The 11,030-nt window shown below is 40.3% G+C and overlaps 1 non-coding gene across 1 annotated transcript; it reads left to right on the top strand.

Moving 5' to 3' along the window:
• The first annotated feature begins 391 nt into the window (after window positions 1-391).
• Window positions 392-498, top strand: LOC130972509 (small nucleolar RNA R71). The gene has a single exon (XR_009083671.1). It is a non-coding gene; the product is annotated as a small nucleolar RNA R71 (small nucleolar RNA).
• Window positions 499-11,030: the final 10,532 nt, after the last annotated feature.

Raw genomic sequence — 11,030 nt, 5'->3', positions numbered from 1 at the left:
AAATTCCCATCATTGAATTACATGAGTAACTCTATCTTTATTTTCTGTTTAAATTTATTATTATTATTCAAATATCCAATAATCTCTTAATATAGTTGAATCCGCCTGACTGGGATTTACAAGATGACCATAGTTTGCTTCATACCAACAATCTCTGTGGGATCGACCCTTACTCACGTAAGGTATTACTTAGACGACCCAGTACACTTGCTGGTTAGTTGTGCGGAGTTGTGACAAAGTGTGATTTATGTTTGAGAGCACCAAGTCTTTGGAGCCATTGTTGATGATCACAATTTCGTCCACCAGTGATCCACTTGCAGAGCTGTCCAATGATATTTTGGACATCTCAGACAGACCATCATAGAACACTCCTATGATAGACATTTCTGAGAGAACATCAGGAGGACACCTCCTGATCAATTGCTTGTATCCTTCCCAAGCTTCATAGAGGGATTCACCTTCTCCTTGTCTGAAGGTTTGAACTTCCACTTTGATTTTGCTTATCTTTTGAGGGAGAAAGAATTTAGCTAGGAAAGTATTGACCAACTTTTCCCAAGAGTCTAGGCTCTCTTTAGGTTGAGAATCTGATGCCAGGGCATCTTGGCCAGTTTCACTGACCTTTTCTTTACTATTTTAGGGTAGCTTCATGCATTTTCTTAGTAAATAAGCAAGTTTTGGATGAAAATACACTTACACCTTGATTCAAGTAAACATTGTGAACTTTACATGATTTCATGAGAATTAGACAAGAATTGAATGATATGATTGATGATGCATAATCTTATGACTTGGAATAGAGCTTTGATGCACTTTAATTGCTTGATTTCAGGACAAAGGAAGCAAGAAGGAGCCACGTTAGTTGTCACGTTAAGCTAATTAATGTAACCACTAACGTGGAATGGGACCAAGCTTGTAACGTTAATGGAAAAAGTGATCGCCAATAACGCCTTCGACGCCATCATAGCCCACGTTAGTTGCCACGTTAAGTACATTAACGTGGTAGCTAACGTAGAGGAAAAGAGAAGCTCCAACGTTAGTGGTAAAAGTGAATGCCACTAACGTTCCACAAGGCACATTTAGCCACGTTAAGAGCCACGTTAATCTAATTAACATGAACTCTAACGTGGGGGAGGAAGCAATCGCCAACGTTAGTGACACTCACCTTTGTCACTAACGTTGGACTAAGCCAAGAGTGCCCACGTTAGTGGTCACGTTAAGACCACTAACGTGAAGAGTAACGTGGAGCTAAGCATGATGGGCCAACGTTAGTGACACTCACCTTTGTCACTAACGTTGGAGATGGCAAGCACCACCACGTTAGGGGTCACGTTAATCCAATTAACGTGAACTCTAACGTGGGAAGGAGGGGCGTTTGGAGCGTTAGTGACAAAGGTAAGTGTCACTAACGCTCTCGAAGCTTAGGCATGCCCACGTTAAGGGTCACGTTAGTTACACTAACGTGAACTCTAACGTGGGGAGAAAACCTAAGAGCCAACAATATTGAAAAAGGTGAACGCCAATAACATTTGTAAAGGACCAAGATGGCAATGTTAGTGGTCGAGTTAACGTGGATCACTAGTGGGTTGGAACGTTAGTGGAAAAGGTGATTCTCACTAACGTTCTCGAACCCACATTCTCACTTAACGTTAACACCACTAACGTCCTAACTAACGTCCATGCCTAACTCACACTTTTCTACAAGCAAAGCTGAGCCCACTGAAGGTTGTAACTGCTTCAACTCAAGATCAAAGGCCCATATCCAAGACTTGAAAAACTAACTAGAAGATCAAGAAGAGTAGTATATATAAGAGTTGTTTTGAACTAGAAAGAAGCTTGGCAATTTAGAGAACTACACCTTGTATATTTACTTTTCTGCACTATTCTAGTTATGGGGAAATGTATTCTTTTCTACCATTTTCCATTTCCAAATCTATGAACAACTAAACCCCCTTTCATTGGGTTAGGGAGCTCTGTTATAATTTGATGGATCAATTATAGTTTACATTCTTCTTCTTCTTTCTTTTCCCTTGATTTACTAGAAAGCTTTCGATCTTAATTCAATTGGTTAGTCATCTTGGAAAAGAAACTCTCCATAATTGGATCTCCTCTGAGCCTTGGAAAAAGGATAAGGAGATCATGCTAGAAATGCTTTCTCATGTTAGACCAAATTGGGGTTTGGACAGATATAGTGACATGTAATCCTCCCAACACTTTGATTTGGAAATACATGTGGTATAATTAGTGACCATACTTTATCTCTTCCCATGAGCAATTAAATCAAATAATTGGGCAATTGTTCAAGCTTAGAGAGATTGGGTTGCCAAGGAATTGGGACCCAATCACCTAAGATTGCCAAGGAGATCAATGAATGCATTGATTGAGGAAGAGATGAGAATGAATTTGATCCGTAGGATGCAACATCACCTAAGCCCAATGAATTCCCTATTTCTGATCTTACCCATTCTCTTTACTTTCTGCCATTTATCTTCATGCTCATTTCCCCAAATCCTCATTTAAGATTCTGTAATTTACTTTCTGCACTTTACTTTCCCGCTATTTAAATTTTTTGCAATTCTCAACTCAATTTTTGTTAGCTCAACTAGCACATCATTCCAACTAAAGTTGCTTGACCAATAAATCCCTGTGGGATTCAACCTCACTCTATTGTGAGTTTTTACTTGACGACAATTCGGTATACTTGCCGAAGGAAAATTTGTTGAGAGACAAGTTTTTGTGCATCAAGTTTATGGCGCCGTTGCCGAGGATTGATTTTGTATCGATAATGATTAAGTTGGAAGTTCACTAGATTGAGCATTTTTTTATTGTTTATCTTACTTGATCAATTACCTTTAGTTTCAGTTACTTTATTCCTCATCCTATCTCCCCTCTTTATTTTTTTTTCTTTGTTAGTATTTACAATTCTGCTGCTAACCCACTAACTGTTTGATAAATTGCACCACTCATACTAACATCCACTCTAACGAGAATAATCTCTTCATTTTTATTGCTTGCTGTGTGCTCTGTTAGTTGTATGACAGGGAGAAGAAGTGGAGCTTCAACTTTCTTTGATTCGGAACCAGAGAGGACCTTCCTTAGATTAAGGAGGGAAGCAAAAGGGAAAAGAGCTTTTGGTGCTGAGGAAGAGGAAGAATACTTTGAAACAAACATGGAGGAGAACATGGAAAACAACCATGAAGGAGAAGCTCACAACCATGCCAGAGAGGGTCCTGTGAATCATGCTGGGCAAGAGAGAAGAGTTCTAGGCTCTTACATCAATCCAAACCCAGGAAATTGTGGAAGTAGCATCCAGAAGCCAACCATACATGCCAATAACTTTGAATTAAAACCCCAGCTCATCACCCTTGTTCATAACAATTGTTCATTCGGAGGAAGTGCCCAAGAAGACCCCAATCAACATCTAACCACCTTCCTAAGAATATGTGACACTGTGAAGTCTAATGGTGTTCATCCAGATGTCTATAGATTACTTTTGTTCCCTTTTTCACTCAGAGACAAAGTATCTAAATGGCTGGAATCTTTCCCGAAGGAGAGTTTAACAAATTGTAAAGATGTGGTGAACAAATTTTTGGCAAGATTCTACCCCCCTCAAAGAATCAACAGGCTGAGAGCTGAGGTACAAACCTTCAGGCAACAAGATGGTGAAATTCTCAATGAGGCTTGAGAGAGGTTTAAGGACTTAACAAGAAGGTGCCCACCAGACATGTTCAATGAATGGGTTCAACTACACATCTTCTATGAAGGTCTTTCCTATGAGTCAAAGAAGGTCGTGGACCATTCATCAGGGGGCTCTCTAAACCAGAAGAATGACCCAGGGAGTTTTCACATCCCATGTGCTATAGGAGAAGCAATGATTGATAAGGGACTCTGTGATCTGGGAGCAAGCATCAACTTAATGCCTCTATCCCTCATGAAAAAGCTCCAAATCAATGAGATAACACCCACGGACGTAATCATCAAACTGGCCGACAAAACTAAAAAACAAGCAATAGGAGTGGTTGAAAACGTGTTAGTAAAGGTTGGGAACTACTTCCTTCCCACAGACTTTGTTATCTTGGAGATGGAAGAGAATCACATCCATCCCATCATCTTTGGGAGACCATTCTTAGCCACAGCCAGGGCACTTATAGATGTGGAGAGAGGAGAACTAATATTGAGGATACATGATGAACAACTCACCTTCAATGTCTTCAAACCCTCACAAGAAGCAAATCATGATAACAAAGAGTCAAGGGAAGAGCACAATAAGGAACTGATGGAAGGGACAAACACGAGAGCATAAGCACCACACCTGAGAACCCCTATGGTTGACAAACAATGTGGTCAGAAGAAACAATAGCCAAGTGTAACCCAAGAGAAGCTAGACCCACCAGAGTCACATGAGACAAGCAACAAAACCATCCTAAAAGAAGGAACCAAGAGGATGGAGGAACAAGAAGATTCCTACAGAGGGTTTCTCTCCAGGGGATAAGGTGATCTCTACTTATCTTCCACCTATACCACCTTATCTCCCCACCATCCCATTTCAGCTGCCTCAAGTGTACACCATCAGCAAAATTCTGTCCTTAGAACATGTGGAGCTCCTTAACAAAGCCAATGGAGATAGATTCACTGCAAGAGGGGAGGATCTGAAGCACCACCAACCATCTTGACAAAGGCCAGACGTCAAGCTAATGATGTTAAAGAAGCGCTTCATGGGAGGTAACCCATGTCTTATATTCATGCCTTTTTAATCTTTAATAGTAGTTAATAAAGCAAGGTTCATGAATTCTAAACCAACTTTGATAAGCACTTATAAGAACCTCTACATGCAGCATATAGTGAATGACAAGTTTGGTGTTCAAGGCACACTAAGAGAGCTTGAACACAATTCATATTATGTCAACCTTAGAGCCTAAATCAAATTAATTTTTACCACATGATCACAAACTAAGTTTGGTGTCACCAACGTTGTATGCATGAGCACTTGAGTGGTCGGTTGGTTTGCATTCATGAATGGCTCTTAGTTAGCCAAAAGCAAATAAAAAAAGGGGGTGGCTAGCCTCCAAAATTTATTTTTCTTCCCACCACAATTCAAACTAATCTCTCTTTTCTTTTGTCTTGCAAGGATATTGAAGGGAATGTTGGAAGAAATTGAAGGGAGGTTCGGCCACTTCACCAAAGGAACTACACACTTGTCTTCAAGGGGAATACCTTGGGAAGTGTTGCCATGCAACATTGGGAGCAGGATAGCCTTGGAGACTAAACCAAGAACCTCATAAAAGAAGTGATCCTTGTGCCCATCCAATGCCAAACCCCAACCATCCATTATTGAGCCGTATCATCAATCCACACCCTTCAATTACCAATCATCCTCCTATATAAATGACCCCCACTCCATACCTCTTCATATTTAAACATCCATCTATTCCATCTCTTGTTCTTCTTTCTTCCGAAACTTTACACCTTCACAGCACCAATCCCCACTCATGGCATCATCGAGCTCTAAAAGAAGAAAAGGGAAGGAGCCTATGGAGCAACCCCCTTTTGATGAGAAGAAATTTAGAACCTTTTACCATGCATTATAATTTGGGTGGATGGTTGAGAAAGAAATCATATATGAGTTAGGCCTCCAAATCACAAAAACTGAATGCCCTAAAATCACAGAGAAGGTGGTAAAGAGAAGATGGGAGCTCCTCACTGATCCGGTCACAAGAGTAAACACAACTCTTGTAAGAGAGTTCTATGCAAACGCGGTCAGATATGATAAGGCAGATGAATCCTATATCAGCTTTGTAAGAGGGATGACAGTGGATTTTAGTCCCATGAGCATCATAAAGGTGTTAAAACTACGAATCATACCATTCGAAGAAGAAAGCTATCAATCCAGAATAGATAGCAATCCCGACTATGACTAGATTGTAAAAGATATCTGCATACCAGGAGCAGATTGGGTAAGAGATAAGAAACCAAAATTCATTAAGAGAGGGGATCTCACCCCTGAAGCAAAAGGGTGGTTCGAAATTGTAAGGAGATACATCCTCCCTGCCGGCAACAACTCAGAGGTAAACCTTAAGAGAGCTACAATGGTACAATGTATACTCAAGGGGGGAGAGATCAAGGTTCACGAGCTCATAGCTCAGGGCATTCGGAAGTTTGCTGAGAAAAGTGATTCTGGAGGAAGATTAGGCTACCCCAGCACCATTTTCCATCTGTGTGCAAAGGCTGGGGTGGTGTTCGAAGATGGAAACCCCGAGTGGATAAAAGTTGGCATCCCAATTACCCTTCGACGGATGCATGCCGTTGCACCTCCCCTACCTCAACAAAGACTAAGAAAGAGGCCAGCCCATCAAGTGGAAGAAGGACGAAATCCAGAGGAACAAGCCCCAGCCACTTTAGAAATACATCAATTACAAGAATCTATTGATGGCTTGTCTAGGCAATACATGGAGAATCAAGGGGCACATAAGGAGCTTCAACTGCAAATGATGGATCTCCAAGAAGAATCACTCTCTAGATGGATGAACCAACAAGGGGATTGGCAAAAGCAATTGATGGAGCAGCAACTGGAACAAGGGAAACAATGGGGTGAATCCTTCCACAAGTTGAACCAAAAGCAAGACCAACAACAAGAAGCCATCCAAAAGCTAATCAACATCCAAGCACATCAAGGTGCACACATTCATGAGATGCATCAGAAACAAAGAGAACAGGCAGATCTCTTCGATGAATACAAAGCGTTCTCGGAAGGAGTCTATATGAGTGAAACCGGTTTCCATGTAAACACTCAAGCTAGGCTCGGATATTTAGTCGGACAACTACCTGTATTGCACCCTGGGATCACAAGGTATGAGGACGTAAAGGATGAATTAGCACGAATGGAGCGAGAGAGAGCCGAAAAGAGTCATGAATTAGTAAAGAAGGCACTGGAGGAGTGGAAAATAGCCAGAATGAATCGGATGCAAGGAAATGCAAGCGGACATAAAGAGGACAAACAAGGAAGAGAGCATGAGCATTCCAATAAGTAAAAGGTGGTGGAGTTCCCTCTTCGTTTATCTTTTTCAAGTCTTAAATAAGAAAAATCATGTATGAAATAGAACATGCTTCCATGGTAGCTTAGGAACCTTCAATTCTGCTTTAAGATTTCAGTGTTTAAGTCTAAGTGTTTTGGTCTAAGTCCCGAGCTTTCATCTTCATCTTGCTTATATGTATGCTTGTGCTTTTAAATCAATTAAAAAGAAAATGTTATGAAAAAACAAGAGGGAGTTTATCTTGTGAAGTGAGTTCTTAAGTTTGTGGTATGGTAATTTAATAGCTAAGTTGGTTCACCAACAAGGTAATTAGGCAATTATATGCTCTAAATCACATGCTTGGAACACATCCTTTTGAGACTAACCAAATAGCAAGATCCTAATAAGAAAAGAGAAAGAACAACAAGAGTTTGAAAAGGAAAGGAAAACAATAAGAAAAAAGGCTAGGCACCAAGGGTTTGAATATTGAGGCATATGTTTGTGGTGTTCCTGTGCAAGGGATTTGCTTGGATGAATAAGCTCTCAGGGGTGCCTTATCACTTGGTAACTTGGGTTAACTAACCTGGGATTATCAGCTGAAAGTCCACTATCAAGAGCAACCTTTGCTACAGAGCACTTAGTAACCCAAAGAGGTGCTGGACACCAAGGTCTCAAGAAAGAAAAAAATAACAAACCATGTGCCTGTGGTGTGCATGTATGGGGGAAAGAGACTTGAGGGAGTAAGTTCTTAGGGGTGTCTCAACACCTAGCACCTTGAACCAACTGGTTCGGGAGTGTTGGCTGAAAGCTTATATTAAAGAGTCGCCCTCTCACAGAGCACTTAGCCTAAAAAGAATGAAATAACCCCTGGAAAAGAGGGGAAAATCAATAAATAAAAAGTCTCAAAGGATAAAATCAAGCAAGTATTCAAGGGCATTATAAGGACCTGAAGACCAGTGAAGGAATGAACCCAAGTTGCTATGCATGAAACCCCATAAACCAAGAACTTGACTTCTGAAACAATGGATTCTTCATCTTGTTCTTTCATTCATTTTTTCTATGTTTCAGTACTTGCTTAGGGACAAGCAAGCTTTAAGTTTGGTGTTGTGATGCTAGAGCATCTTGGCCAGTTTCACTGACCTTTTCTTTACTATTTTAGGGTAGCTTCATGCAATTTCTTAGTAAATAAGCAAGTTTTGGATGAAAATACACTTACACCTTGATTCAAGCAAACATTGTGAACTTTACATGATTTCATGAGAATTAGGCAAGAATTGAATGATATGATTGATGATGCATAATCTTATGACTTGGAACAGAGATTTGATGCACTTTAATTGCTTGATTTCAGGACAAAGGAAGCAAGAAGGAGCCACATTAGTTGTCACGTTAAGCTAATTAACGTAACCACTAACATGGAATGGGGACAAGCTTGTAACGTTAATGGAAAAAGATCGCCAATAATGCCTTCGATGCCATCATAGCCCACGTTAGTTGCCACGTTAAGTACATTAACGTGGTAGCTAACGTGGAGGAAAAGAGAAGCTCCAACGTTAGTGGTAAAAGTGAATGCCACTAACGTTCCACAAGGCACATTTAGCCATGTTAAGAGCCACGTTAATCTAATTAACATGAACTCTAACGTGGGGGAGGAAGCAATCGCCAACGTTAGTGACACTCACCTTTGTCACTAATGTTGGACTAAGCCAAGAGTGCCCACGTTAGTGGTCACGTTATGACCACTAACGTGAAGAGTAACGTGGAGCTAAGCATGATGGGCCAACGTTAGTGACACTCACCTTTGTTACTAACGTTGGAGATGGCAAGCACCACCACGTTAGAGGTCACGTTAATCCAATTAACGTGAACTTTAACGTGGGATGGAGGGGCATTTGGAGCGTTAGTGAAAAAGGTAAGTGTCACTAATGCTCTCGAAGCTTAGGCATGCCCACGTTAAGGGTCACGTTAGTTACACTAACGTGAACTCTAACGTGGGGAGAAAACCCAAGAGCCAACGTTATTGAAAAAGGTGAACGCCAATAACGTTTGCAAAGGACCAAGATGGCAACGTTAGTGGTCACGTTAGTGCCACTAACGTTGAAGTTAACGTGGATCACTAGTGGGTTGGAACGTTAGTGGAAAAGGTGATCATCACTAATGTTCTCGAACCCACATTCTCACTTAACGTCAACACCACTAACGTCCTAACTAACATCCATGCCTAACTCACACTTTTCTACAAGCAAAGCTGAGCCCACTGAAGGTTGTAACTGCTTCAACTCAAGATCAAAGGCCCATATCCAAGACTTGAAAAACTAACTAGAAGATCAAGAAGAATAGTATATATAGGAGTAGTTTTGAACTAGAAAGAAGCTTGGCAATTTGGAGAACTACACCTTGTATATTTACTTTTCTGCACTTTTCTAGTTACGGGGGAATGTATTCTTTTCTACCATTTTCTATTTTCAGATCTATGAATAACTAAACTCCCTTTCATTGGGTTAGGGAGCTCTGTTGTAATTTGATGGATCAATTATAGTTTACATTCTTCTTCCTCTTTCTTTTCTTTTAATTTACTAGAAAGCTTTCAATCTTAATTCAATTGGTTAGTTGTCTTGGAAAAGAAACTCTCCATAATTGGATCTCCTCTGAGCCTTGGAAAAAGGATGAGGAGATCATACTAGAAATACTTTCTCATGTTAGACCAAATTGGGGTTTGGACAGATATAGTGACATGTAATCCTCCCAACACTTTGATTTGGAAATACATGTGGTATAATCAGTGACCATACTTCATCTCTTCCCATGAGCAATTAAACCAAGGAATTGGGCAATTGTTCAAGTTTAGAGAGATTGGGTTGCCAAGGAATTGGGACCCAATCACCTAAGATTTCCAAGGAGATCAATGAATGCATTGATTGAGGAAGAGATAAGAATGAATTTGATCTGGAGGATGCAACATCTCCTAAGCCCAATGAATTCCCCATTTCTGATCTTACCCATTCTATTTACTTTCTGCCATTTATCTTCATGCTCATTTCCCCAAATCCCCATTTAAGATTCTACAATTTACTTTCTGCACTTTACTTTCCCGCTATTTAAATTTTTTGCAATTCTCAACTCAATTTCTGTTAGCTCAACTAGCACATCTTTCTAACTAAAGTTGCTTGACCAATCAATCCCTGTGGGATTCGACCTCACTTTATTGTGAGTTTTTACTTGACGACAATTCGGTATACTTGCCGAAGGGAAATTTGTTGAGAGACAAGTTTTTGTGCATCAGAATCCAACCATATCTCAGCTCTATCCCTTACAGCAAAGGGAAAGAGTATAAGCTTGTAGACTTCAGGATTCACTTTATTGGTCTTAACAGTATCACAGATTTGGAAGAATTCAGCTAAGAACTGATGTGGATCTTCCATTGGAAGTCCATGGAACATGCAATTCTGTTGTAGAAGAGAGATTAACTGAGGCTTAAGCTCAAAGTTGTTAGCTTCAATGGCAGGTATAGAGATACTTTTGCCTTAAAAGTCAGAGGTAGGCTGATGAGCGGATAATTTATACGCTTTTTGGCATTGTTTTTAATATGTTTTTAGTATATTTTAGTTAGTTTTTATTACATTTTTATTAGTTTTTAGTTAAAATTCACTTTTCTGGGCTTTACTATGAGTTTGTGTGTTTTTCTGTGATTTCAGGTATTTTCTGGCTGAAATTGAGGGACCTGAGCAAAAATCTGATTCAGAGGCTGAAAAGGACTGCAGATGCTGTTGGATTCTGACCTCCCTGCACTCGAAGTGGATTTTCTAGAGCTACAGAAGCCCAATTGGCGCGCTCTCAATTGCGTTGGAAAGTAGACATCCTGGGCTTTCCAGCAATGTATAATAGTCCATACTTTGATCGAGATTTGATGGCCCAAACCGGCGTTGCAAATCAGCTTCAGAATTCCCGGCGTTTAACGCCGGAATTGGCACAAAAATTGGAGTTAAACGCCCAAACTGGCATAAAAGTTGGAGTTTAACTCCA

Source organism: Arachis stenosperma, chromosome 3 (genome assembly GCF_014773155.1).
Source record: "Arachis stenosperma cultivar V10309 chromosome 3, arast.V10309.gnm1.PFL2, whole genome shotgun sequence".
Lineage (NCBI taxonomy): Eukaryota > Viridiplantae > Streptophyta > Magnoliopsida > Fabales > Fabaceae > Arachis > Arachis stenosperma.
This window is presented reverse-complemented; position numbering and strand designations above follow the sequence as displayed.